Source organism: Lemur catta, chromosome 11 (assembly GCF_020740605.2).
Source record: "Lemur catta isolate mLemCat1 chromosome 11, mLemCat1.pri, whole genome shotgun sequence".
Classification (NCBI taxonomy): Eukaryota; Metazoa; Chordata; class Mammalia; order Primates; family Lemuridae; genus Lemur; species Lemur catta.
Genome location: NC_059138.1, coordinates 20412029 through 20439297, shown reverse-complemented (window position 1 = coordinate 20439297; position 27269 = coordinate 20412029). Strand labels below are relative to the sequence as shown.

General features: G+C 37.4%; 1 protein-coding gene across 3 annotated transcripts in view; it reads left to right on the top strand.

The window, feature by feature from the left end:
* The window catches only part of AHCYL2 (adenosylhomocysteinase like 2), a 163650-nt gene that overhangs the window by 19882 nt on the left and 116499 nt on the right, over positions 1–27269 (top strand). Inside the window, exon 1 of one of the 3 annotated variants that reach the window (XM_045565520.1) lies at positions 16105–16561. The exons of the other annotated variants lie outside the window; for them this stretch is intronic. The gene's annotated coding sequence lies outside the window, so the exon portion shown is untranslated. Of the gene's footprint in view, positions 1–16104; positions 16562–27269 lie in introns of those variants that run through there. 3 annotated transcript variants of the gene reach the window in all.

Below are 27269 nucleotides of genomic sequence, written 5' to 3'. Positions count from 1 at the left end.
AGTGGCATTTCTAGTTCAAAAGGTATTTTTTTATTTTATAAATATTGTCAAATGCAATAGAGGTTATACCAGTTAACACTCCTAAATAGTAATGTGTCTATAAACTTCTTCTGAAATAGAACTGATTCTCCAAACTGAATCTTAGGAGAAAACAAAATTTATAAATAATAAAATTTTTATTGTGGTGTTCTTACTGAAGAGGCATAGACACCCTTGTCTTGACATGATCCTTTTTAGCCACCTAAGAGGAGCCCCCTTGGGTTCCAGACTATAGACTGAAAGCACTGGTTCTAATCCAGCTCCCTTTATTTTATGTATGAAAAAGAGAGTTCTGAAGAGGTGATGCTGTTTCTCCAAGACTACCCAAAAAATAGAATAAAGGTGACCTATAGAATCCTCAAATAAGAATAGAAATGGCTCTAAAATTAATACAGAAGTGTTCTGTGTAATGGTTAAACTTCAATTAATGACTTTTTGAGAATCAGACCTTTTTAAAATAACATTTGCTGTTTGATATTTTTTTTTGTAAGCTTCATGGTTAGTGGAGGCCTTGGTAGTCTAGGCCTTGTTGGAGTAGAATAGGGAACTTGAAAAGTAAGGGAGGAAATCCTACCTTCCTATTTCTGACATAATGATGACTGATGTGAAGATTAAACAGGGCCACAACTAGCTGAAGAGAATGAGGTGGTACAGGAGCAAAAGGATCTCAAGTGCCTATCCAGTGCCTAGTGTCTAATCATTTTGGAGGGTGGTGCTTAATCAGATTATGCATTATATATGCCCCATGATCCAGCAGTTTTTTTCCTGGACCTATATCTGAAAGAAATTCTCACACAAGTCCATGAGGGATTGTTCATTGCAGTGTTATTTGTTCTTGTGGAAAGCAATTTTGGTGTCCATACCCTTTCCCCAGTGATGGGTAAAATGTGATACCACAGAGTACCATCAGACAGTTTGACGTAATGGACTAGATGTGCACTTACTTGGCAGCCTGATGGATCTTAAAAACATAGTGCTGAGTAACAACAGAAAGAAACAGAATGAGATATGTAATACAATAGCATTTATATAAAACTTAAAATGTATGAAAGTGAAACACATTACACAGTTTGCAAGAAAATGGTGTCAACAGAAAAAATGCCAAACTCTGTAAAATAATTTTGAAGAGATTTATTCTGAGCCAAATTTGAGGATCATGACCCAGAGCCACACCCAAGAGGCCTTGAGCAAGTGGATTCGCAGTGGCTGGGTTACAGTTTGGTTTTATACATTTCAGGGAGACAGGGGTTATAGGTAAAGTCATAAATCAATATGTGGCAGGCACACATTGGTTTGGCCCGAAAAGGTGGGCCATCTGGAAGGGAGTGGGGTGGGGGGGCTTACAGATTATAGGTAGGTTTAAAGATTCTTTGGTTTGTAATTGGCTAAAGACATGAAGCTTTGTCTAAAGGCTTGGAATGTTTTAACATAGTTGCTATTTATCAGAGATAAGCCACCAGACATGTATTTGTTGTGTCAACTGAGGACCTGTAGACCTGAGGACCTGTCTCGCATACCTCAGGCCTGTTAATGGGTTACAAAGGATGTCCCCAAGAAGGGAGGGGGGCATGATAAGGCATGTCTGATCTCCTTCCTCCTGGTAGGCAATTTAGTTTTAGGATATTCCTTTGGCCATGAGGGGGTCCATTCAGTCAGCCAGTGGGGGCGAGGTTGGGGGTGGTGAGCCTTAAAATTTTATCTTAGTTCACAATTGTAACATATTCAACACATTACAATGATTGTCTACATTGGAAGTGATGGAAGTGGAGTTAAAAGAGAATAAACAAACAGTAAATATACATAAATGTGAAACTTCATTTCTCCACTAAGGTGATCTTTGAATCTTTGAAGCATCTATTGGATAACTAGGAGGATACCTACAGACTAGTACCTTGGTGTCTCCTGTTGTTGCTACCTTTGGGAGTAAAATTTCTGATAACAAATTATCACTGGAATATATGTACATATATATAAATATTTTGTTAATTAAGCTATACTTGAAGTGAATGTTGGGGATGCATGGTTCTGAAATCTTGCAGTCTTGCTCTTTTTTTTTTTTTTGCCTGGCTTCTTCCTTCACTTTTTTGGTTACTGTATGTCTGTTTGGTTGTTATTTAAATACTAAATATACTAGCCTCATTCATTATTTATGTCTGGTTTAAGTACTACATGTATACCAGCACTACATGTTATCATATTTAGAAGATAATACTTAGTATTAATTCATATGAGAGACTTTTCAGTGTCTTTTTAGATAATAGCCTTTTCTGATTAGAGCTTGGATTACTAAATACTTGGAATAAAACAGTCACTCCTTTGATCAATTATCCTCTTACAAAATGTATGTTATTTATCTTGCTTTTCCTACAAGAATCTCTGCTTAGATACAAATACTGATTCCCAGAGGGTTCCCTGAGATAGCATTAAGATCTTGGGTAGAATGTAGTATAGGAAACAAACAGTCCCTACCTTCAGCAATTTTTGTCAGTAGAGCAAAATCTTTTTGTAGGTCATGAACTTTTGAGTAGCCTGAGTTTTGAGTTAGCTTCAGTTAAGGTTTTTGGTTGTTGTACTAGTGCCACCCAGGCGCCAGATTAGCCACTGGAGACAGGAGCTGTGATGGAATTAAAGTAACCTTGGCAACCATTATAATGTAAATGAGCCTCCTTGGGAAGGAAGTTGAGAGCGTGGGCACTTGTTCAGGCATTCCTTTATTACATTTACAACTAGAGCTGGCTAGCATTTTGCTGTTTTAAAATCCTGGTGTAGCTGCTCCTTGGACACTATTGAGTCCTGTGTTACTCCAACCTTTGAGTTTTCTGAGAAGCTAACACCATGCTTAAATATGTATATAAAACAAAAAACAAATCTCTGATGTGTTAATCCTCCTTCATACACATTAAGACCTCTTTTTCGTTTATTAACATTACCTTTGTCTCACTGCCTCTGGCACTAACACTGTGCACCAAATTTCTGAAATACAAAGGAAGCCACTTAGGTTTTGGGAGAGACAGCGAGGTGTGTAGCTAGTATACCCTCATGGCCAAGATTTGGCTTATGGTGGAACAAGTAGTGCCAGGGCTATTCCTTAAGCAGCATAAGAGCGACAAATCTTTGGTCTCAAATCTTAATTTTTTGGTTTAGCCTTTCAGTTTTAACAAATAAAATTTTCTATAAATTTCAGCATTTTAATACAGGCTTGCTCTTTGTGGACTTAGAGACCAGGTGATTGGAGGGGAGTAATAAAAGTGAAACTAATTAGCAAACTGAGCTTGAGCTGCTAAATTAAGTACTGCACTTGTTTACTACCTCCCTAATGAGGGAGGGCTTGTGAGAGAAAAGCTTAAGTTTCCTATTCAAGGTTAACCATTGTTATGATGTTGTGCTAGGCAAATAGCTTCCCTCAGCCTCAGTTTTTCTCTTTGTAAAGGAAGAGTGAAAACAATAACTCTTTCTATTGTGGGAAAATATTTGCAAAAGGAACTAAACTAACTAGTGGTATGGCCAAGAATATCCTCTGCTGTAAGATGAAAATTCTAAATTTTAGGTAATATGCCTCAGCTGGGCCTATTCAGCTTGCTCCAGTTAAGGCTTTTACATTTTTTACTTTGATTTTAGGTCCTCCTACTTTACCCCTTTTTTGAGTTGTCATTTAGATCACAACAGATACTCCTGTATAACAGCTGTCTTTGTTGGCTTAGCCATCAACAGGTGAGTTGATCTTGAACTTCAAGTATTTGAGCATTTATTATATGCAAAGCTTGCAATTGTGTGCATAGGGAATAAATATAAAATATATAAAAGCATAATTCCTGCCTTTGAATATAACAGTCATTCATATACTTGTAAACACCTTTGATGTTACTTTTCCTACTCCAGATCTTCTCTTCTCTATGGAAATCATTCCTGGTTCTCTTTCTTCATAAGATTTAGTCTACCAGAGATCCATTACCACCATCCTAGTTATCCTCTTCTATATCTATTACCTGTAGTCAGTGTCAGGAGGTCATATTCCAAATTATAATTCTCAGGATGTTGCCTGACCTGTATTGATTTTCTTCCTTGTTCAGGTCACCACAGTGTTATTGTATTAGCTGTGAATTTGTGTTAGCTTTTTAAGCTGACAACTCACACTGGAGGCTTATCTTGAGCTTGCAGTCAACTAAACTCTCATTTCATCAATGAATGTTAAAATTGATTTCTTACTAGTTGTATATATATTTTTAGGTAAATGCAGTACATTATCCTTGATAAATTTAGTTTGTATTTTCAGCCCATTGCTTCTATCTGTTCAGATATTTGTGATTTTTTTATGTCTTTCGAGGTATTATCTAATCTTTATATATAGATTTATATCACCAGTAAAATTTATAAGCTACCATTTAAATCTTCAAGGTGTTGATAAACATCTACTAAAGTAAGGCCAAATACACAGCCCTGTGACGCCCATTAGTTACTTCTATATAGATTTATATTAAACCATTGATTAATAATTGATCTATAATCTGAAGATGGTTGTTCAGCCAATTGTAAACCTATCACTTAATAGCATAAAAAAACTTTATGTTGATTTCAACAATATGTGTTGGACCTACTCTATTTGTTTCTCTGATCTCTCAGTCTGATAATTTTGTCAAAAGTAAAATTAAGTTAGCGTGATTTTTTTTTCTTGTGAACCCATTCTGACTTCTGTTCTCTGTACCCCTTCCCTACCCCAACACAGGCTAAGAGAATTTTGCTGAAAATCTTTATTAAACTCTTACTCTATAGTTTCAAGAATCTAGTCTCCTTTTTTCCTTTGAAATTGAGGAAATTAAAATTGAATTTTCTTGTTTCTAGTCTTCTAGCTTCTCTTCCATTCTTTATGAAAGGTCATGGAGATCTCAGCGTCTTAGGCTATAATTTATCTGGTCCTAGAGATTTGAACTTACTAAAAGCTACTGGATACTTTTTTATTATCTTATTCTCCTATCCATGCTTCAATTTCCTCTTAACTATGTGTGTTCTTCTCTTTCCAATGTGGAAAATTATTCTTGATAAAGAAAATGGAAGGAAAATAAGAGTTGAATAGGTTAGATTTTCTTTGTTATTTTTTAATATGATAGAAGGGCCTGTCTCATGTTTTTATATGCAAAATATACAGTTTTTTTCTCACTGAAATAAAGACTATGTTTACACTTTTTATAAGCTTATATTGATTTTCTGTTATGTGCCAGGCACAGCATTCGATTTTGGGTTCCAAAGATAAATAAGATACGGTCTCTGGCTGGGCGCAGTGGCTCACACCTGTAATCCTAGCACTCTGGGAGGCTGAGGCGGGTGGATCGCTCGAGGTCAGGAGTTTGAGACCAGCCTGAGCAAGAGCGAGACCTCGTCTCTACTAAAAATAGAAAGAAATTATCTGGCCAACTAAAAATATATACAGAAAAAATTAGCTGGGCATGGTGGCGCATGCCTGTAGTCGGGAGGCTGAGGCAGAAGGATTGCTTAAGCCCAGGAGTTTGAGGTTGCTGTGAGCTAGGCTGACACCACGGCACTCACTCTAGCCCTGGCAACGGAGCGAGACTCTGTCTCAAAAAAAAAAAGATATGGTCTCTGTTCTCAAGGGTGGGGTCACAATATAGTTGGAGACATGGACATTTATATAAATATTTACTTTATAGCAAGATAAGGGTGTAGAAAATGTTGAAAATCCTAAAGTGGCACTGAGGAAAAGAGCAACCAATTATGTATAATGGGGCAGGTTCATATGTGCCTCCACGCAGGAAGCTCTGTTTAAATGGTTTCTTTTTTCTTTTTTTTTTTTTGAGACAGAGTCTTGCTCTGTTGCCCGGGCTAGAGTGCTGTGGCATCAGCCTAGTTCACAGCAACCTCAAGCTCCTGGCCTCAAGCAATCCTCCTGCCTCAGCCTCCTGAGTAGCTGGGACTACAGGCATGCGCCACCATGCCCAGCTAATTTTTCTATATATATTTTTAGCTGTCCATATAATTTCTTTCTATTTTTAGTAGAGACGGGGTCTCGCTCTTGCTCAGGCTGGTCTCGAACTTCTGAGCTCAAACGATCCACCTGCCTCGGCCTCCCAGAGTGCTAGTGTTTCAATGGTTTCTTAAAGGCAGTGTTGACATTTCCGGTGGATTGGGGGAATACTTTCTTTTTATGAAGAATAATATCTAATAAAGGGATGGTAAAGGCCAACATGATGTGTTGAGAAACCTTACAATAATCTAGTATGTTTAGAATATGGAATATAAAGGTGAGTCCCAAAAAATGAGGCTGGAGATGTAAAGTGGGATCATAACACAGAGGTCTGTATATTGTTTGCTAGAATCTGGACTCCAGGAAGTATAGGAGTGTCACTGAAGGATTTTAAGCAGGGGATGTGATCAAAACAAAGCCAGTCAGAGTCCTTTATGACATACTGTGTAATTCAGTTTTGGCTAGGTTATGTTGTGGTAAAAGACAATCCCCAAATTTCAGTGGCTTACAATAACAAGGGTTTATTTTCTGCTCATGCTGCATATCCCTCATGTAGCTCTGTTTCAGGACCCAGGCTGCAGATTCTTCTCCTATCCAAGACATTTCTCTTGTGCTAGAGGGAAATCAGGCATGATAGAACCATACCATTGCTCTGAAAACTTCTGTTCAGAAGTGGGATATGTCATTTCCTCTTGCTTCCTAACATCATTGGCTAAACCTGACATCCACAGGCAGGATGTCTAATACTCCATGAGGGAGGATCAGTGAATATTTTGAATAATAATGTAATCTATTTATGTGTGTCAATTTTATTTCTTTACTTTCTGGGATTACCTCGGAGCTGCTATTAGCTGTGTTCTTAGTGACTTGAAGTAGCCTAAGGGAATAAAGCTAGTAGTGGGCAGAGACCAGAAAATGTCCTGGCAACTTTAGTTTATTTCTGTTCTCCTCTGAGGCTGCCCTGGTTCCTGAAACTTTGTGTCTGTGAGGTAAGTGGGGAGTGCCATAATCATATTTGCATTTTAGAAAGATTACTTTGGATACAATATGGAAAATGGGGAAATGGGGAAAATGCGTCCGAGTATAAGCAGGAAGAACAGTTAGTACCTTGTGCAGAAAGAATGACTAGTAATCTGTTTCAGATATGGAAGCATAAACTAGGGGCCTGGCAGTGGGAATGGAAAGATGTAGATGGATTTTTTTAGAGTTAACTCCAGATGTTGGATCAGGTTCTTGTTATTGCGGGGAGGAGTACTAGAGAGGGAAGAGTGCCCAGTTAGCACATTTGGGTAGATGATGGTGCCATTCACCAGCACAGGAGGTAAAACAGGTGGGAGGAGAGAGATTTTAATTTTACACATGTTAAGTTTGAGGTTTTTGTGGAACATCTAAATGGAGAAGACTAGTAGGCAAATTGGATAAGCTGCTAATGGTGCTTACAGCATGTAAAGAGTGTTATTAAAATGATAATTCATGGAATGTAAGGGCAAGAAATCATGGAAAAGAAGGAAAGGAATAAAAAGGAGATGGCTGAGAGATTGAAATTAAAGGATCAGTGAGCTAAAGGCAGTATAAGATCATAGTAGGGGTAATTAAATAAGCTAGCTGAAAGAAGTCAGAGAGCAGGATATCCAAATTAGCCATTTTGGACATGGAACATTCTAGTAATGATAAGGTCTGGAGTGTGACCTTAGTAGTAGTTAGCTGAGGAGAAGAACATCATTGGAGATGAGATCAAGAAACTTGAAGGCTAAGGTCTTCATGGGTCACCCATGTGGACTGTTTAAATCTTCCAGTGTGGCAAAGACTCCTAGCTGTCTACTCAATATCCAGTTTCTACTTCTTCCTTACTAATAGAACCCTGAGCAATATGCAGTGGAAAAACTATACTTAGAATTAAATTCAGCTGCTTATGACAGTAAGTCCCAATAGCAATGATTTATACTGTATATGCACACAGGTTTATTTTCTCATAAAATATACTATCTTTCTTCATATAAAATCATCTTTGTTTTACATCTTTTGCAGCATTTATGATATATAGATTTTAAGTTGAGTAAGTTATATACATGATTTATTAATTCTCAATTATAACCGTCAGAATGTATGTACTATATTTTATTTGTAAAGAAATATAGAGGTAAACATTACAAGATTGACATGGTGGCTCCACAAAGATTAGAGACCCAGACACCTGTCATTTTTCTCTCGATTGTTCTTACTATGTTGCTTCCATCCTTAGGGATGGTTCAAGAGGATTGCTGGAGCTGAATGCGTTATTTCTGCATTATATCCAGCAGGAAGGAGGAAGGGCAAAGGCAAAAAGGGCTTTCCCAGAAGTCCTACCCAACAACTTAATACATTTCATCTGATAAACTCTGGTTTATGGTGGAATTTAGGATGACTAGAGTCTGAGAGAGAGGAGATTGTTAGATGGCAGTAACTAGAGGGGGAGAAATGACGTATAGATGAATGGCATGACCTTAAATGAGCTGCTTTTTTATAAGAGAGTAAAAAAATAGTGCTCTTGTGGAGAGTATTGTAGCAAGTACAAAGGTTCTGAGGGTGTTAGTGGGTATGGAGGAGAGTATACTAGGCATTTTTTAAGGAATAGCAAGGAGGCAAGTGTGGCTGGAGTAGAATAAGCGAGGAGGGGAGTTGTAGAGATGAGGCTAGCCAGTAATAGGGAGCTAGATACCACATATGGTCTTAATAGTTCATATTAAGGATTTTGTGCCTTATCTTTTACTTTATTTTTGTTTGTTTGCTTTTGAGACAGGGTCTTGCTCTGTTGCCTTGGTGGAAGGCCAGTGGTGTGATCATAGCTCACTGAAGCCTCGAACTCCTGGTCTCCAGTGATCCTCCTGCCCCTGCCCCTTAAGGAGTAGCTGGGACATTAGGTGTGTGCCACCATGCCCAGCTAATTTTAAAAAATTTTTGTAGAGACAGGTTCTTGCTATGTTGCCCATGCTGGTCTCAAACTCCTGGTCTCAAGCAGTCCTCCTGCCTTGGCCTCTGAAGGTGTGTCTTTTAGTTTAAATGGGATAGGAAACCATTGGAAGGTTTGGGCAGAGAGTGGTATGATCTGACTTAAATTTTAAAAAGATCACTCTGGCTACAGAGTTGAAAATAGACCGAAGAGGTCAAGGAGACCAGTTAGGAGGTTATTGCAATAACTAGGTAAGAGACGATGGTAGTTTGGACCAGATGATAGCGGTGAAGATGTGAAAAGTGGTTGGATTCTGCATATATCTAGAGAATAGAGCAAACAGTATATGCTAATGTATTTGATGAGAGTGTGGAAGAGAGGAGTTTTGAATGACTTCAAAGTCTTTGCCCAGAACAGGCTGGGTAAGGTGGCTCATGCTTGTAATCCCAACACTTTGAGAGACCAAGGCAGGAGGATTCGTTAAGCCCAGGAGTTCCAGGTTGCAGTGAGCTATGATTGGGCCACTGCACAACAACCTGGGGGACAGAGAAAGACCCTGTCTCTAAAAAAATAAAATAAAAATAAAAAAAGTCTTTGGCCAGAACAAACTGTAAGGAGAGCAATAGGGAAAAGTTGTCTAATAGGCATAATTGTATTAGTATAGCAACCTAGTGTAGGAGTCATCAGTATCTTTCTGTTTCAGTGTATTTGTTTCTTAGGCCAGGCATGGTAGCTCACTCCTGTAATCCTAGCACTGTGGGAGCCTTGAGCTCAGCAGTTCAAGACCAGCCTGAGCCCTGAGCAAGAGCAAGACTCTATCTCTACTAAAAATAGAAAAAATTAGCCAGGCGTGGTGGTATGCGCCTGTAGTCCTAGCTACTCGAGAGGCTGAGGCAAAAGGGTGGCTTTGAGCCCAGAAGTCTGAGGTTGCTGTGAGCTAGGCTGACACCATGGCACTCTAGACCGGGTGACAGAGCAAGACTCTGTTTCAAAAAAAAAAAAAAATTACATACATATATTTGTTTCTTGTCTCTGTATCTTTTCCTTTCTTCTCAATACACATTTAACTGGCTTTCAGTACATTCATTCACTATTTTGCTCAACAAACAAATTAATATTGAGGAATTATAAGGTGTTGCAGCCTTTATCAGTTAGGTTTCTTTGATTTTAAAGCGAACCAAAATTGACTTGAGCAAAAAGGGAAGAGGGTGGGTGGGTAGGGAAGAGGGGGACAGATATTATAAGGATAATAGAGATAATTCACAGAATCAAAGGAAATGCAAAGAATCACACCTTGGAAGAGCCCTGAACTGGAGAATCATCTCACTGAGTCTAGGTAGCATAATGGACATAATGGTTTTTTCCTAGGTAACCCCATCTGGGTAAATCACTCATATCATTGAGTGTCTCATTTAATAATGGTACTGAGCTAGATGCTGGGGTTGGTGGGGGGAAAAGAGGGGAAGAATCCAAAACTGAATAAAATATTTGGAGGGTTATAATAGAGAAAAATTAATAGATCATGTGCATAATTTATTCAAATTAGAATGTAATAATTACCATAAATGCTATAAAAGACATGAAACATAGATGATTAGGTGATTTTATGTGAAAAACCATAGCATATTTAAAATTTTAGATATAGGTAGATTTTAAAAGAAATACGAGCATGAGAAAATGTCAAAGAGAAACTTCTTTGTCCACTAATACAGCACAAATATTTATGTTGTAAAGACATGGTAAATTATGCTACATCCATAGAATGTAATACTAACCAGCCATCAGAAATGACAGCCAGGGTGGTGGCACCTGTTTGTAGTCCTAGCTACTTGGGAGGCTAAGGCCAGAGGGAGCATCACTTGAGCCCAGGAGTTTGAGGCAGTAGTGCGCAATGATGGCGCCTGTGAATAGCCACTGTGTTCCAGCCTGAGCGACAGTGAGACCCTGTCTCTAAAAAAATAAAATGAAATAAAAAATTTAAAGTATGAGTGGTGTGTGTGTGTGTGTTCATGTTCATAAGCCCTCCAGTTTATTTAGTTCATTTAATCCTTATTAGACCTGAATGTTAGCGTGGATAGTGTATTGGAGATGGGGGTGAAGCTAGTACTGAAGGCAAAGAGAATAGTCAGGCTGCTGTAATTATCTAAGTAAGAGAGAATAAGAGCCTCACCTATGATAGGAAATAGAAAAGAGGAGATCTGATAGGAGAGATGTTAAAATGATGGAATTGATGGAACTTGAGGACTGAATTTCCATGTATATGTGTTGGGGGTGGATGCTCTGTGTGATAAAAGAGGAAGATGAGTTTTAGTCTTGTATGATTGGAAAAAAATGATAAAGGGAAATATCTAGACAGAGAGAGATAAAAGTGAGAAATTTCTTTTGAAGTCTTTTTGGACAAACTTACTGTTCCCACCACGCCCTTTTTACTTATAGTTCTAATTTAAACTAGTAACTTCCAAGTCTGAATTTTAACAAACGTGGCTGATTTTTAAACCCCTGTGTTAGCTATCTTGAGGATCTTGTTTTTATCAGCTTGATCCTAAAGAAGCTCAGCTTGAAAGAGCATTGGGACATAATCAGATTTTGGAAAGAGCTAGGTATGAAGATGCTGTGTGTTTGAAGTAGGCATTAGGGAGTTTGCTTATGCTTTCTTGGGGACAGTGTTAATGCTGGGGTTGACTCCTTTCTTTAAACAAACAAACAAAAAGTAAGATCTGAAGGCTGTTTGGTGGGCTGCATTTTTCTTTTGGTAGAACATTTTAGCCTTTTTTTTTTTTAGCTTTTTGAAAATAAATAGAACTCTTTACTTTTTGAAATAGCTTTATTGAGATATAATTTCATGCTATGAAGTTCACCCATTTAAAGCATATAATTCAGTGAGTGGTTTTTGGTATATTTACAGAGTTGTATAACCATCACCATAATCTAATTTTAGAACATTTTGTAGTAGTCATTCCCCAGGCAACCACTAATCTATTTTCTGTCTCTATAGGTTTGCCTATTATGTACGTTGCATATAAATGGGATCATAACAATGTGTTTAGACCTCTTGACTTTTAAAGTCTCTTTTTTCCTAAATGATTTCTTTTAGTTTTCTGTATTTTTAGAGTTCACCTTAAAGTCTACAATTTCTCTAGCTCTATCTTGCTTGATTCTTAATTCATATTTCTGTCATTTAATCCATGTATATAATATATGTCAAATAAATAATTTGTAGTATTACATGGTTTTTTTATGGACATTAAAAGTTATTCTTTGTTGATATTATTCCAGCGTCTGAATTTCATTTACCGTTTCTTATTAAACATTTTTGCCCCTACTTTTTCACTTTCTAGCTGAATAGTGTTTATACTTCCACTGCTGATGGAAAGTTTTTGACTCAGGCCCTCTTTATTCCTGTAGATTATTTAATTATACAGTACTTGGTAGGATCAAGGTCAAAAGTTTACTGAAAAGAAAACAAAGCCCATTAGGAGACTGTTAAGTATGTCTTAATACTTACTTTCTCAGTTCTTTTGGACCCATCCTCATTGTATAATCAGAGTCACCCTGACGAAAGGATTCTACCTTCCTAATGTAATGTCAGTTGTGTTTAGAACTGCTTGATTGGTGTTCTCTTCTGTTAGTCACCAGAGCACAGAGATATTCAGACAGGATGGTAAAGTAGTATACATTCCTTTAGTTAGACTCTTCTTAGTGTAAATAACCTTGGATCTATGAGGACTCTGTCTTGATCATGATAAAAGGCAGAAAAATTTTCCCTTTTTTCTCTTTTTGTGTTTCTCTTCCTATGACCTTCCTTCCCCTTGTCATATGCTTTGCATTTGACAAAAGGGGGAAGGACACTCAAGATTCCTAGTCAAATACCAGATAAATATATAATAAACATTATTTTAAGTCCATAGCTGATCTTGTGAAAAAGTAAGGAAAATCCTCAGGGGCAAAAAATGAGGGAATTGACAACAAAAGTGTTAAGTACATAAGCTAAAGCTGTGGCTGCTCCGTGTGACCCAGCGACTTCATTTTTAACGGCCACATGGGAGTAGGCGACTTTTCTACCCTCCTGCATAAAGCTAGGTTGTTCCAGGGTTACCACATTATCAAAAAGATGCTACGGAAAAACATTGGCCCCCCCAGTGGCATAGAGAGATGTCAAGGAAGTTTTTCCACTCTGTGTGCATTTTGGGTGGGAAAGTTTTCTCTGAGAGTATGTTATCAGGGCTTATCCTCATGTAAATTTGGTTTAGAATGTTCCTCTTTCTCTGTAGTCCAGGAAACCCAAAGCTAAGAAATTAACATATAAAGTAGTCTTGAATCAGTGACAGTCCTATGGCATCAGACTGAAGCAAATGCAAAACTTCTCTATGGAGATATCCTCAATGTAGGTCACACAAAATCCCACAGCTTAAGGTGCTCTACATTTTATTTTTGGAAAATAGTCATTGAAATTTAAAACTTGGTGAGCAATATCAATGATAGAATGGATAAATTATGATATATTCATACAATGGAATACTGTTAAGCAGTAGAAAATAATAAATTGCTGCACAAGATCATGGTTGAATAATGATAGTGCTGGAGGAAGGAAGCCAGATGTAAAATACATAATCTGTGATTTTATTTCTATTATATAAAGCTAAAAACCCTAACATATGGTGTTAGAAGTCATGATAATAATCTTTGAGAAAGAGGTAAAGGATAGTGATTAAAAGGTAAGGTGGGAAAAGTTTCTAGGTTGCTAGTAACATAGCATTCTTGACCTGTGTGGTAGTTACATGGTTGTTTCACTCTATAATAATTTAAGTTTACAATTTGCATACTTCCTCAAACTAAAAGAAAGCAGGAAAGGAAAATGTGATTAAATGTCATAGGAAAGAGGGAAAAATAGAAAGCACAATAGGTAATAGTAGTAGGCTGCTCATGGTGGCTCATGCCTATAATCCCAGCACTTTGGGAGGCCGAGGCAGGAGGATTACTCAAGACCAGGAGATAATGACCAGCCTGGGTAACACAGCGAGACCCTGTCTCTACAAAAAAATAAAAAAATTAGCCAGGTGTGGTGGCACAAACCTGTACTCCCAGCTACTTAGGAGGCTGAGGCAGGAGGATCATTTGAGCCCAGGAATTCTAGGTTGCAGTAAGCATTGATGGCACCACTGCATTCCAGCCTGGGCCACAGAGCGAGACCCTATCTATTAAAAAAAAAAAAAAAAGGTAATAGAAATAAATCCAAATACATTTGTAATTATACGGAATGTAAATGAATTACACTTAGCAGTTAAAAGACAAGTCTGTTTTAGCATGTTTTCAAGATTGCTGACATTTGTTCCTTTCCGCTACATGTATGCCATCCCTCCATCTAGAGACAGAGTTTATTCTTCTGTTCATCTTGAATCTGGGCTGACTTTAGTGACTTGTTTGACCAATAAAATGTGGCAGAAATAACATTCTGGGTCTACAAGGCCAGATCATGAGAAGTTTTACAGCTTCCATCTAGATCTCTTTGAACATTCTCTTTTGAAATGCTGTCCCATGGAACACTCAATCTGGGAACCTAGCTGCCATGCTGTGAGAAGTCTAAGCCAGAGGGAGAGGCTCAGTGGAGCTCCCAGCCAACAGCCAGCATCAACTGCCAGCCGTGTAAATGATTGAAGTAATCATCTTGGACATTCTGGTTCCAGCAGGCATAGTATGGAGAAAAGTCCAAGCCCCAGGGATATGACCCCAGTCTAGCCATCTTTAACTATTGGAGCCACCCTACCTGAGGCCCCAGATGTCATGGAGAAGACACAAGCTTTCTCTGCTGTACCCAGTCTGAATTCTTGACTCTCAGAATTGTGAGTGTAAGAAAATGGCTGTAGTTTTATGCCACTGAGCTTTGGGAAGTTTGTTTGTAGCAATAGGTAACTGAAACAATTTAGTACCTAGAAATGAGGTACTGCCAAAACCGAAAATCTGCATTGGCTTTGGGATTTGGTGGTGTGTTGAAGATGGAGAAGATTGTTAGTGAAGGCTTGAAATACAGTGAAAAAAGTTATTGGAGGCTGGGAAAAGAGTAAGCCTTTTTTATGTAGTGGTATAAGGTTTATTGGCACTGTCAAATGTGGTAACATGGAAACTAGAAAATATATCTAATGAATTCTATATATCAAGGGAGATTTCTAGGCAGAATGTTGAAAAGTGTTACCTAGCTTTTTCTAACTGCTTATGATGAGGTAAAAATAGATAAATGACCTAAAAAATGAACTATTAAGTTTTAAAGCAGAACTTAAAAGGTATATTTCTAGCCCAGCAAGAGTTGTGTTAGAAAATTATTAGCCGGGCATTATGGCACGCGCCTGTAGTCCCAGCTACTCGGGAGGCTGAGGCAGGAGGATCACTTGAGCCCAGGAGTTTGAGGTTGCTGTGAGCTACGATGATGCCACTGCACTCTAGCCAGGGCAACAGAGTGAGACTTTGTCTCAAGAAAAAAAAGAAAAGAAAAGAAAGCTTTTTCTCATGCTCAGTTGCTTCAGATGGCCAATGACTTCTAAAGAAATAGCTTCAGAGCAAAGGTAAAATGCAAGATGCTACCAATAAAACATGGCTTCAAAGTAAAGATCCCAAGGATGCAACTGTAAACCCTTTGCTATGACCTTAGAAAGATTTAAGGCAGTGCCTCATAGAACCTTTCAATTAGATAAAATGAATCTAGAGATCTTAAGGGAATACCTCTTAGATCTGCTTGGTTAAAAAAGAGGGCTTCTAGGGATCTTTGCTTATAGTAGTCTCACATAAGACTTGAGATAGAGAAGGTGGGTGTAGTTTTGTCTCCTGGAGTAAACCCCAGTGAGAATCACAGGAATTCTAGTCGGACATGGTGGCAGGGTACTTGCAGTCCTAGCTACTTGGGAGGCTGAGGCAGGAGGATTGCTTGAGCCCAGCACTTCAAGGCTGCAGTGAGCTATGTTCATGCATTCCAGCTTGGGTGACAGAGTGAGAGCTAGTCTCAAAAAAAAAAAAAAAAAAAAAAAAAAATTCCATAGGAAATCCACAAGGTTTTAAAGAATTCGTACTAATACAAGCACGTTCAGCTTGGATTAAAAGGAATAGAGATAGGGGAAAATGAAAACAGGCCTTTGGACTTTGAATCATCTACAAGCAGGAAGCAGGCTGGGAAGTCTACTTCATTACAAACACTAACCATCTCTTATGTAAAAGGAAGGATAGCTCAGAGAGTGGAGCCAAGGGTTGTGGAGAATCATTCTCAGGGAGTAGGACTTGGCTGTAATGGAGGAACTGGTGACATGTCTGATTAAATTTCAGAGTTGTTATGGGCCAGTAACTGCTGTATGTCTCCTGTTCCTTCCCCTTTCTCCTCAGATTTTGAATGGGAGTGTCTATCGTGGTTATCCTGAGTCAGTTTCACTATTGTATGTTTGTATGTTGGGTGTGTGGGAGCAGATAATTTGTCTCTTTAATTCAGATCAAGAGGAGCTATACTCCAGTAGCTGTACCTGAGGAACTGCATCTGAGGAGCTTCAGCCACACCTGGACCCTGACTTAGATATCGAGATTCTGGACATCAAGCTGATGCCATAATGAGATGAGACTTTTGAAGGTCTTAGGAGAGGGTGAGTGTATTTTGCATGTGGGAGGGACTTGTTGGGGCCAAGGGGGGGTGGTCTGTGGTAGCTCGTCTCCAAAGTGGCCACCATCAGTTTCTTCCCGTCTTGCCATTCAGAGGTGGAGTCTCTTTCCTTCCTCCCTTTGAATCTGGGCTGGCTTTAGTGACTTGCTTAACCAATAGAATTGTGACTTTCTGGGACTTCTGAGGCTAGGTAATAGGAAGCCTTGCAGCTTCTGCCTTTGCCTCTTGGAATTTTCTCTCATGGAATATTTGATCTCAGAACCCAGCCACCATGCTGTGAGAAGCCCAAGCCAGATGGAGAGGACACATATAGGCACTGGTTAATAGCCAGTGTCAACTAACTGTCAGCCATATGAGTGAGGGACGGAACCATGTTGGCCAGTCTAGCCCTAGCAGACAGCACCTGGAAGGAGCCAAGGTCCTAGACTTATGGCCATTTTCATCCATTTAAGTTACCCAACCTGAGGTCCCAGACATCATGGATCAGAGATAAACTGTCTCTGCTGTGCCCTGCCAGAATTTCTGGCCCACAGAATTGTGAGAATAATAAAATGACTATTGTTTAACATTACTTAGTTTGGGGATAGTAATTTTTTATGTAGCAGTAGATAGCTGGAACATTGTCAGACTGAATAGAAAATAATCTAGTTCTATGCAGTTTATGAGATATACCTAAGACAATCAATCAGAGAAATTGGAAGTAAAGATATAGAAAAACCAATTCCAAAAGAAAGCTGGTATAGCAGGTTAATAGTAGACAAAATTAATTTGAAGGAAAAAACCATTATTAGAGTTAAAAATCATCAGAAAAAAATTGTAACAGGAATAATTAAGCAAGAAGCTATAATTCCAGGCCAGGCAAGGTGGCTCATACCTGTAATCCCAGCACTTTGGGTGGCTGAGGCAGGAGAATTGCTTGAGGCCAGGAGTTTGAGGCCAGCCTGGGCAATATAGTGAGACCCCATCTCTACAAAATGTATGGAAAAAAATTATGCAGGTGTGGTGGCATGCACCTATAGTCCTAACTTCTTTGGGAGGCTGAGGCAAGTGGATCCCTTGAATCTAGGAGTTTGAGGTTATAGTAAGCTATGATTGTGCCACTGCACTCCAGCCTGGGTGACAAAGCAAGACCCTGTCTCTAAGAATAAACAGACAAACAAGGAAAGTAGAAGGAAGGAATAATAAAAATAAGAGCAGGAGCTAATGAAATTGAAAGCAAAGATATAATGGGATCAACAAAACCAAAAGTTGATTTTCTGAGAAAAACTATTAAAATAGACAACTGCTTGGAAAGATTCATCCAACCAGAGAATGAAGATACAAATACTAGTACGGTTGAACAAGAATATCTATCTACAGATATAGCATAGATTGTAAAATAACAAATACACTATTGACAAATGTGTGTAGCTAAATTGGAAAACTTGGATAAGAAGAACAACTTTGTGAAAAATACATATAATTTATCTAAATTGACTCAAAAAGGAATAAAAACACGAAGAGACATAAAATCATTAAATATATTGAATTAATAAGTAAAAGTCTACCCAATAGAAAGGCAGGCACAGATGGAATTTTAAAAACAGTTTTATAATATGAAGGTATAATTGACATATAGAAAACTGCATATATTTGAAGTTTACAATTTGGGAAATTTTGACGTATATATAACCATGAAACTATCATTACATTCATCGTTATATAATTTATCTGGGTAACAAAAAACACTTGTACTTCCTAAATCTATTGAAATAAAAAAAACCCAGAAAAACAAATGATCCTTAAAATGCAGATAAAGAACATATTCATCACCTCTAAAGTCTCTCCTGCCCCTTTCTACCACCTAACCTCATCCCTAGGTAATCACTGGTCTGCTTTATATAATAATAAATGAGTTTGCATTTTCTAGACATTTACATAAATGGAATCATGCAGTATATACTCTTTTTTTGGGGTGGGGGAGTAGAGCAGTTCTGGCTTCTTCCACTTAGCATTGCTATTTTGAGATTCATTTATGTTGAGTGATCAAAGGTTCATCCTTTTTATTACTTAGTAGTATTCTATTGTTTGGCTAGACCACATTTTGTTTATCCGTTCACCTGTTCACAGACAGTTGGGTTATTTCCAGTTTGGGGCTGTTATAAATAATGCTGCTATGAACATTTGTAGACATATGTTTTCATTCCTCATTGTCAAATATCTAGTAGTATAATGGCTGGATCATATAAATGTATGTGTAACTTTTAAGAAACTGCCAAGCTGTTTTCCAAAGTGGTTTTGCCATTTTACATTCCCATCTTGAGTTCCTCCACATCCTCATCAGCATTTGGTATGGTCAGTCCATTCTTATTATCATTCCATTTTTAGCCATTCTGTACAGCCATTCTAGTAAGTGTGGAATAGTATGTCATTGTGGTTTTAATTTCCTTTTCTTTGATGATTAAGGCTGAGCATCTTTTCATGTTTTTTTTTTTGTCATTTGTATGTCTCCTGTGGTAAAGTATCTGTTCAAATCTTTTGACCATTTTTAATCAGGTTGTTTATTTTCTAATTGTTGAGTTTTGAGAATTTTTAATATATTATGGATATAAGTCCTTTATCAGACATGTGATTTGCAAATAGTTCCTCCCAGTCTGTGACTTGTTTTTCTTTTCTCTTCACAATATCTTTTGAAAAGCAAAACCTGACCAGGTCTGGTGGCTCATGCTTGTAATCCCAACACTTTGGGAGACCAAAGCAGGAGGATCACTGGAAGCCAGGAATTCGAAGAGCAAAAGCTTTTCATTTTGATGAAGTCTGATTTATCAATTTGTTCTTTTATGGTTTGTATTTGTGGTGTCATATCTAAGAAATCTTTGCCCAGTCCAAGGTTACAAAGATTTTCTCTGTGTTTTGTTCCAGAAGCTTTATAATTTTGGGTTTTATGTTTAAATCACTGGCCCGTTTTGAGTTAATTTTTGTATATGGTGCAAAGTTTGTATTGAGGTTCTTCTTCTTTTTTTTTTCTGTGCACATCTACATCTAATTGTTGCAGCATCCTTTGTTGAAAAGATCCTCAGACTATCCTTTTCCCCCTGAATTGCCCTTGCACCTTTGTTGAAAATCAGTTGTCTACAGATGTGTAGATTTATTTCTGTAGTCTCTATTCTGTTCCATTTATCTGTTTGTCTAACTTGATACCACTACCACCCTATTTTGATACCTGTAGTTTTTATATAAATATTAAAAACTGGTAGTGTTAGTCCTCCAGCTTTGCTTTTCTTTTTCAAAGTTGTTTTGGCTATTCTGGGTCCTTTGCATTTCCATGTGAATTTTAGAATCAGTTTGTCAGATTCTACAATGAAGCTTCTGGAATTTTTATTGGAATTGTGTTGAATCTGCATTTGTACAGAATTGATAGCTTAACAATATTTAATTTTTTGGCCATGAATGACGTATCTCTACATTATTATGGATGTCTTTAATTTCTTTCAGAAGTATTTGATAGTTTTCAGTGTATAGTTCTTGCACATCTTTTATCCAGTTTATCACTAAGTATTTCATATTTTTGATGTTATTAATGGTATTTTTAAATTTTAATATTTCCATGTTAAATTTTAATAAATTTGCTCTTTGCTAGTATATAGGAATACCCGTTGATTTCATAAATTGATCTTGTATTCTTTAAATTTGCTAAATTCTTATTACATTAGTTCTAGTAGCTTCTTTGTAGATTCCATTGGATTTTCAACTGAGACAATCATATCATATGTGAGTAAAGACAGTTTTACTTCACCCTTTCTAATCTAGGTGCTTTTTAAGTTCTTTTCTTGTCCTGTTGTACTGTTTGGAGCATCCCATGCAATGTTGAATAGAACTGGTGAGAGCAGACATCATTATGATGTTATTAATAGTTGGTTTTTGCCCAGAGTCCCTTTATCAAGTTGAGAAAGTTTCCTTGTATTCCTAGTTTTCTTACAGTTTTTATCAGAAATCTCTAGTAGATTTTGTCTAATGCCTTTTCTTTATCTATTGAAATGATCATATGATTTTTCTTTTTTAGTTTGTTAAATTGGTGAATTATTGATTCATTTTCAAATGTTAAACCAACCTTGCATTCTTAGGATAATTGCTTAGGATTTGCCTTTTTAGGATTAGTTGTGCTGTATTATTCTTTTTATATATTGCTGTACTTGATTTGCTAAAATTTTAAAGATTTTTTTTATCTGTGGTAATGAGAGTTATTGGTAAGCAATTGTTTTGTTATGTGTTTGTGAGGTTTTAGCATTAGGATAATAATGACAGAATAGGTTGGGAAATATTTTTCCTTTTCAATATTCTGGAACAGTTTATATAGATTTCCATTCTGATCTTTATTACTTTCTTTCTTCTGCTTACTTTGGGCTTTATTAGCTTTTTTCTAGATTCTTAAGGTGGAAGCTGAAGTCTTTTATTTGATACCTTCTTTTTAATAGAAATGTTTAGTGTTATAAATTTCCTTCTGAAGTGCTGCTTTGGCAACATTCCACAAATTTTGGTATGTTTTCATTTTCATTCTGTTCAAAACACTTTCTAATCTTTCTTTTAATTTCTTTGACCTATGAGTTCCTTATTTAGTTTCCTAGTATTTGGGGGTTTTGCAGATATTTTTCTTTTATTGATCCCTAGTGTAATTCCATTATGATTAGAGAACATATTTTATATGACTTGAATTTTTTTAAATTTATTGAGGCTTGACTGGGCATGGTGGCTCATGCCCGTAATCGCAGCGCTTGGGGAGGCCAAGGTAGGAAGATTGCTTAAAGCCAGGAGTACGAGATCAGCCTGGCCAGCATAGCAATAGCCTGTCTCTAAAACAAAAAATAAGAAAATTAGCCAGGTGTGGTGGTACGTGCCTGTAGTTCTAACCTCAGGAGGCTGAGGCAGGAGGATCACTTGATTGTGCAACTGTACTCCAGTCTGGGCAACAGAGCGAGACCCTATCTCTTAAAAAAAATTATTGAGGCTTAATTTATGGCCCAGAATATGGCTTATATTAGTAAGTTTTTCATATGCACTTGAAAAAAAATTTCTGTTATTGGTGTAGTTTTTCTTGAGCTTGTTCTTGCAGTTCATTGAGCATCTTAGGTGTATGAGTTTATTGTTTTTATCAAATTTGGAAAAATTTGGTCATTGTTTTTTTATTTAAAAAATTTTTTTAATTAATTGATTTTCTTCTTTTTAAAGAACAGGGTCTTCCTCTGTTGCCCAGGCTGGAGCGCAGTGGTCTGATGATAGCTCATTGCAACCTCAAACTACTGGGCCCAAGCAATCTTCCCGCGTCAGCTTCCTGAGAAACTGTGCCACTGTGCCCAGCTAATTTTTTAAATCTTTGTAGAGATGAGGTCTCACTATGTTGCCCACACTAGTCACAAACCATTATTTCTTTAAATATTTTTCTGTCTCTCCTGTCTCTTCTTAAAGAAACTCTGATAACATGTGTATTAGACTGCTTAAAGTGTTCCCAGAACTCACTGATGATCTTTTTGTTCTTTTCCCTCTCTGATTCATTTTGTATAGTTTCTATTTTTGTGTCTTTAAATTCATTCATCTCCTATTCTGTTTTCTCTAATCTCCCATCAATCCCATCTAGTATATCTTTCATCTTAGATATTACATTATAGTTTTTATCTCTAGAAGTTTGATTTAGGCATTATTATCTCCCATGTTTCTACTTAGATTTTTGAATATGGAATACAGGTATAATAACTTTTAATGCCACTGTCTCTCTAACATTTGTGTCAGTTCTGTGTTGATTTTAGCTGGTTGATTTTTCTCCTCTTCATGGGTCATATTTTCTCACTTCTTTGCATGTCTGATAAATTTGCTTAGATTCCAAACACTGTGAATTTTACCTTGTTACTTACTGGATCTTTAAAAAAAATGTCTTTGTTCTGTGTTAAGTTATTGATACAGTTTGATCGTTTCCTTAAGTCGGGTCAGGGCAGTTTTCCATCTAGGATAGTTTTGATTTCAAGATTGTTCGTTTTTAAGCACCAAAGGAGGCAAGAAAAGCTTCATCTTTCTCTGCTGCGACCATTTTAATAAAAGGATTTGTTCTGTAAAATTTGAATTCAGTCAAAAGGCCACACTTAAGGACTTAGAAGGCCACATGTGGCCTTAAGCCCACAGGTTCCCCACCCCTATTTGGAATATTCTACCTAGTGCCCTGTAAATTTGGAGTTTTCCATTCTGGCTCGTGGGAACAGGCATTATTCCTGTTCTGTTAGAGTGCCAGTTAGTGTTCAGTCTGATCCTCTGAATAGTTCCTACGTGTACTTGCTGGTCATTACTCCACTGAGTGCTTAAGGGGTGCCCACTGCAGAGCTCCAAGTGCTCCCAGTAGGCAGCTCCTTCTTCTCTATACTCTGTCCTGTGTACTCTTTCTGCCATGGTCTTCCCAGTCTCTCAGCTCTATATCCTCAACTAAGATGGGTCCCTGGGCTCTACCTGGGTTCCCCCTTCCTGAGCTGTACCTTAGAAATGTTCTCAAGGCAGTAAGCTGAGGCATTCACAGAGCTCACCTCACTTGTTTCCTGTCTCTCAGGGATTACTCTCCTTTATTGCCTGATGTGCAGTGTCTTTAAAACCGTTGTTTCATATATTTTGTCTGCTTTTTATGTTTATTTCAGGTAGGTAGATAAATCCTATACTTGTTACTCCATATTGGCTGGAAATGGAAATATTTTCTGTACTTTTTTATGTGCTTAAAATGTTTCAGGATAAACACATACACCAAATATGGGTGTATTTGTCAAAGGTAAGATACTGATTGAGTTTTTCTAGACTTGAATTAAGTTTTACCTTCTTTTTTTCAGTCATTTTGAGAGACTATATTTTTACAAAACAAAAAGGTTTAATATGTTCTATGATTATGTGACTAGAACAATAAAGTACTTATTGTACTATAGGCCCTGGGGTCTGAACTCAGCATCACTATCTTGTTTCATATTAACTTCCAAATAGCATCAGGTGGTCAATTTTTAAATTTAAAACCAGTCCACCTATTTGGTTTGATTTGATCTTGTGACCTCAGGGAAGAAACATCCCAAGAATAGAATAAAGAAACTTTATATCCTGAGGCTTCAAAAAACAAAATCAAGATCCAAATATTTAAAAAAATTATAATATCTAAAACCCTTCTACAATTGAGTCATTTTTTTTTAAAAAAAGAAAGTGCTGTTCTTTAGCCTAGTTAATGAATAATTTGAGCACTATTTTATTATAAATAATTGATTTCCAAGATTTCCTGGGGTAGGAAGACTCTGTTCTAGCCAAATAAATTAAAGGAAGTGATAAGGTCCTGAATTCCGTTGGTGGAAGTAATAAAGGAAAGAAAGATATGAGTTTGGGGTTGATTGTAAGCAGAGAGTGATTTTGTAGTTAAGATGAAGGAGTTTGTGAGTCTTCTCAGAGAGGAGTAAGATCATCTGACAAGAATGACGAATGGGAAAATTTGACCTCTAGGTGGAATGGAAAAAGCTTCTAATAGTTGTTTTGGGGGCCATCCTGAGACAATGATTCTCAACTTTGGCAGTATGTGGATGAGGAATCCCCTGGGAGAATTCTAGCTTGTAACTTTTCATTTTTGCTTTCTCTTTTTTCTGTATGTTTAATATGCAATTGTTGATTAATTAAAAATGAGTGGGGGTGGGGCATGGTGGCTCACGCCTATAATTCTAGTACTTTGAGAGGCTGAGGTGGGAGGTTCGCTTGAGGGTAGGAGTTTGAGATCTGCCTGGGCAACATAGCAAGACCCTGTCTGAAAAAAAAAAAAAAAAGGACTGGAAAGAATGGGAATGGAACTTTTTTAAAAATAATTTTTTTCAAATTAGAAAAATTTATCAAGATACAGTATATCCAAACCACTAGTTTCTGGAACTTATTTTTGGCAAACTGGAATAGTCCAGTTTTTTATTATGCTAATTTATAGAATTAAAGCCCTAGGAAGGTGAGCAAATTTCAAATTTCTGCTACTTTTTTTTTTTTTTTTGAGACAGGCACTGTCACCCAGGCTGGAGTGTAATTGCATTATCATAGTTCACTGCAAACTCTAACTCCTGGGCTCAAGTGATCCTCCTGCCTCAGCTTCCAGAGTAATTGGGCCTATAGGCACACAGCACCATGCCCAGCTAATTTTTCTATCTTTTTGGTAGAGATGGGGTCTCCCTCTTGCTTGGGCTGGTCTGAAACTCCTGGCCTCAAGTGATCCTCTTACCTCAGCCTCCCAAAATACTGGGATTACAGGTGTGAGCCACTGTGCCAAGACTTAAAATGTTTTTACAAAGGTGAAATCCAGTTAAAATGCCTTGGGGTATAAAAAAGTTAGAAGACATGATACGGAAGAGTCCAGGGCTGTTTTGGGGTTAATGAGGTTGGGACAGCCAGCTCTAGTTGTTAGTATGTGTGTATCAGCTGGGCTACAGTCTTTTCTTTCTCTCCCATCTCTGGCCTCCCTGATGTGTTTATGTATGTAATGTAACCTCCATGGTATATGGATGCATGGATGTGTTCACAGCTGGCATCGGCAATGGTTAGAGCTGTGTTCTTTTCTTCCTCTCCCATCTGAGCCCACCCAGAGTCATTTCTGTAAGAATTCACCCAAGTTTGTTGAAATTCAAGTTTTTGTTGGAAGAATTGGGCAAGGATCAGAGCATAGGGATTCCTGATGGAGAATCCACCAAGGAATGAAAGGAACAGCTCTCTGTGTCCTGAGATGACCAGCTTCTCCTACCCAGACTAGGAAGGATTGTTTCGTCAGAATCTTCCCATGGTGTCAAGGAACGGGGATTGAGGATTCTATTCCAGTTTTGGCAAGTTTTAATGAAAAGGAAAAAAGATCACAAAAGAAGAACTTAGGTCCTGGGACTTAGTGCCAACTAAGTTCCCTGCAGAGGGAACTGTTCTTCCTGACCCTGTAGAATACACCTGATTAAAGTTCTTCATGTCCTTTTTAGAGTTCTGAGCAGTAATCCTCTATTCTCTTTTAAACCAGGACCACCTCCCCATGCTCTACCCACATCAAAAATAAATTTTAGGTTTACCAAACCAACTAATTTTAGATCACAGTGTCCTTTGGGGGTTGAAAATGAAAGAATTGAGGCTACACAATATAAAATGTAACTGTAACCTGAGGTGATATAGTGTTAGCATAATCAGAATTCTGTGTGTTTTAGGGCAGTAATTCTCAAACTTTGCTCTCAGGACCCCTTTACACTCATAAAAGTTGAGAATCCCAAAGGGCTTTGTCTATGTGGGTCATATCTATGAGTTATGCCATATTAGAAATTAAGCCTGAGAGTTTAAAAATATTTATTGATTGATTTAAAATAACTATAAATACACTATGTATTATTTAAAACTGAGAAATTTAAAAACATTTAGATATTAATTTATTAAAAATAATAAACCCATTACATGTTAACCTAAATAACATTTTCATGAAAAATATTGATAACTATTTTCCAAACAAAACATTTAATGAGAAGAAAGGCATTGTATATTTTTGCAAATCTCTCTGATACCTGGCTTTATAAAAAACATCTGGATTCTCATTTCTGCTTTTGCATTCAATTTGGTGCATTGCAACACAGCATATATGCTCTGGAAAACTCTACTGTACACTTATGAGATGATGAGAGTAAAGACGGCAAATATCATTTTATTTTATTTATTTTTTTGTAAAGATGAGGTCTCCCTGTGTGGCTGAGGCTGGTCTCAAACTCCTGGCCTCAAGAGATTCTCATGCCTCAGCCTCCCAAAGTGTTGGGATTACAGGCGTGAGCCCAGCCCTCATTTTAGTATTATTAAAATCATGAAAATACTTTTGACCTCAAGCACCCCCTGAAGGATACCTCCAGGGGATTCTGGACTACAATTTGAGACCACTGTTCCCAAACTTTATATGTGGGAAAAGAGAAACACTAGAGTTATCACTGTTAGGTACAGCAAATTTTTGCATGTGTTTAATCAGTACTGGCTGCTTAACCTAATTAAGCAGTATAACATCCAGACTCCAGAATTGAAGTGGGTGGTATAGCTGAAACCTCCAAGCACTGAACTGGGAGTGAATCCCAGTTCATGTGCTTTTTAAAATTAGTGGTGGTTCTGTGTTTTTGTAGGCCTTTGCTAACCAGTGGGAGAGGAAAATTGAGCCAGGTCCTTGGGAAAGAAGAACCAAAGAATTTTAGAGGTAACAATGACCTTGAAAAGATAATCTAGTCATAGAAATTTAGACTTTCAGATTTGAAAAGTACCTGAGAGGCTGTCTAATCTGACCCCTAAGGTTTTTTTTTTTTTAATGATTATAACTAATACTTATAATCCTCAGGCTGGGTGCTCTATGTAGAGCCACCCATCACCATCATTTTGATCTTAACTGTTTCTTTTTAAATGTTTTTGTAATAGAAAACATCAACCATGTGGCCTATTACCCACTTTCAACAATTGTGAATTCATGGCCACTTGTTTCATATATACCCTTATCCACTCCACTCACTCCCTGGATTATTTGATGTAAATTCAAGAATTTTATAATTTTATCTGTAAACATCTCGCTGTATTTCTCTAAAATACAAGGACTTTAAGTAAATACTCAGTTCCATAATCACACTAAAAAATTAACAGTTATTCTTTAATAGCATCAAAACCACAGTGTTCACTTTCCCTGATTG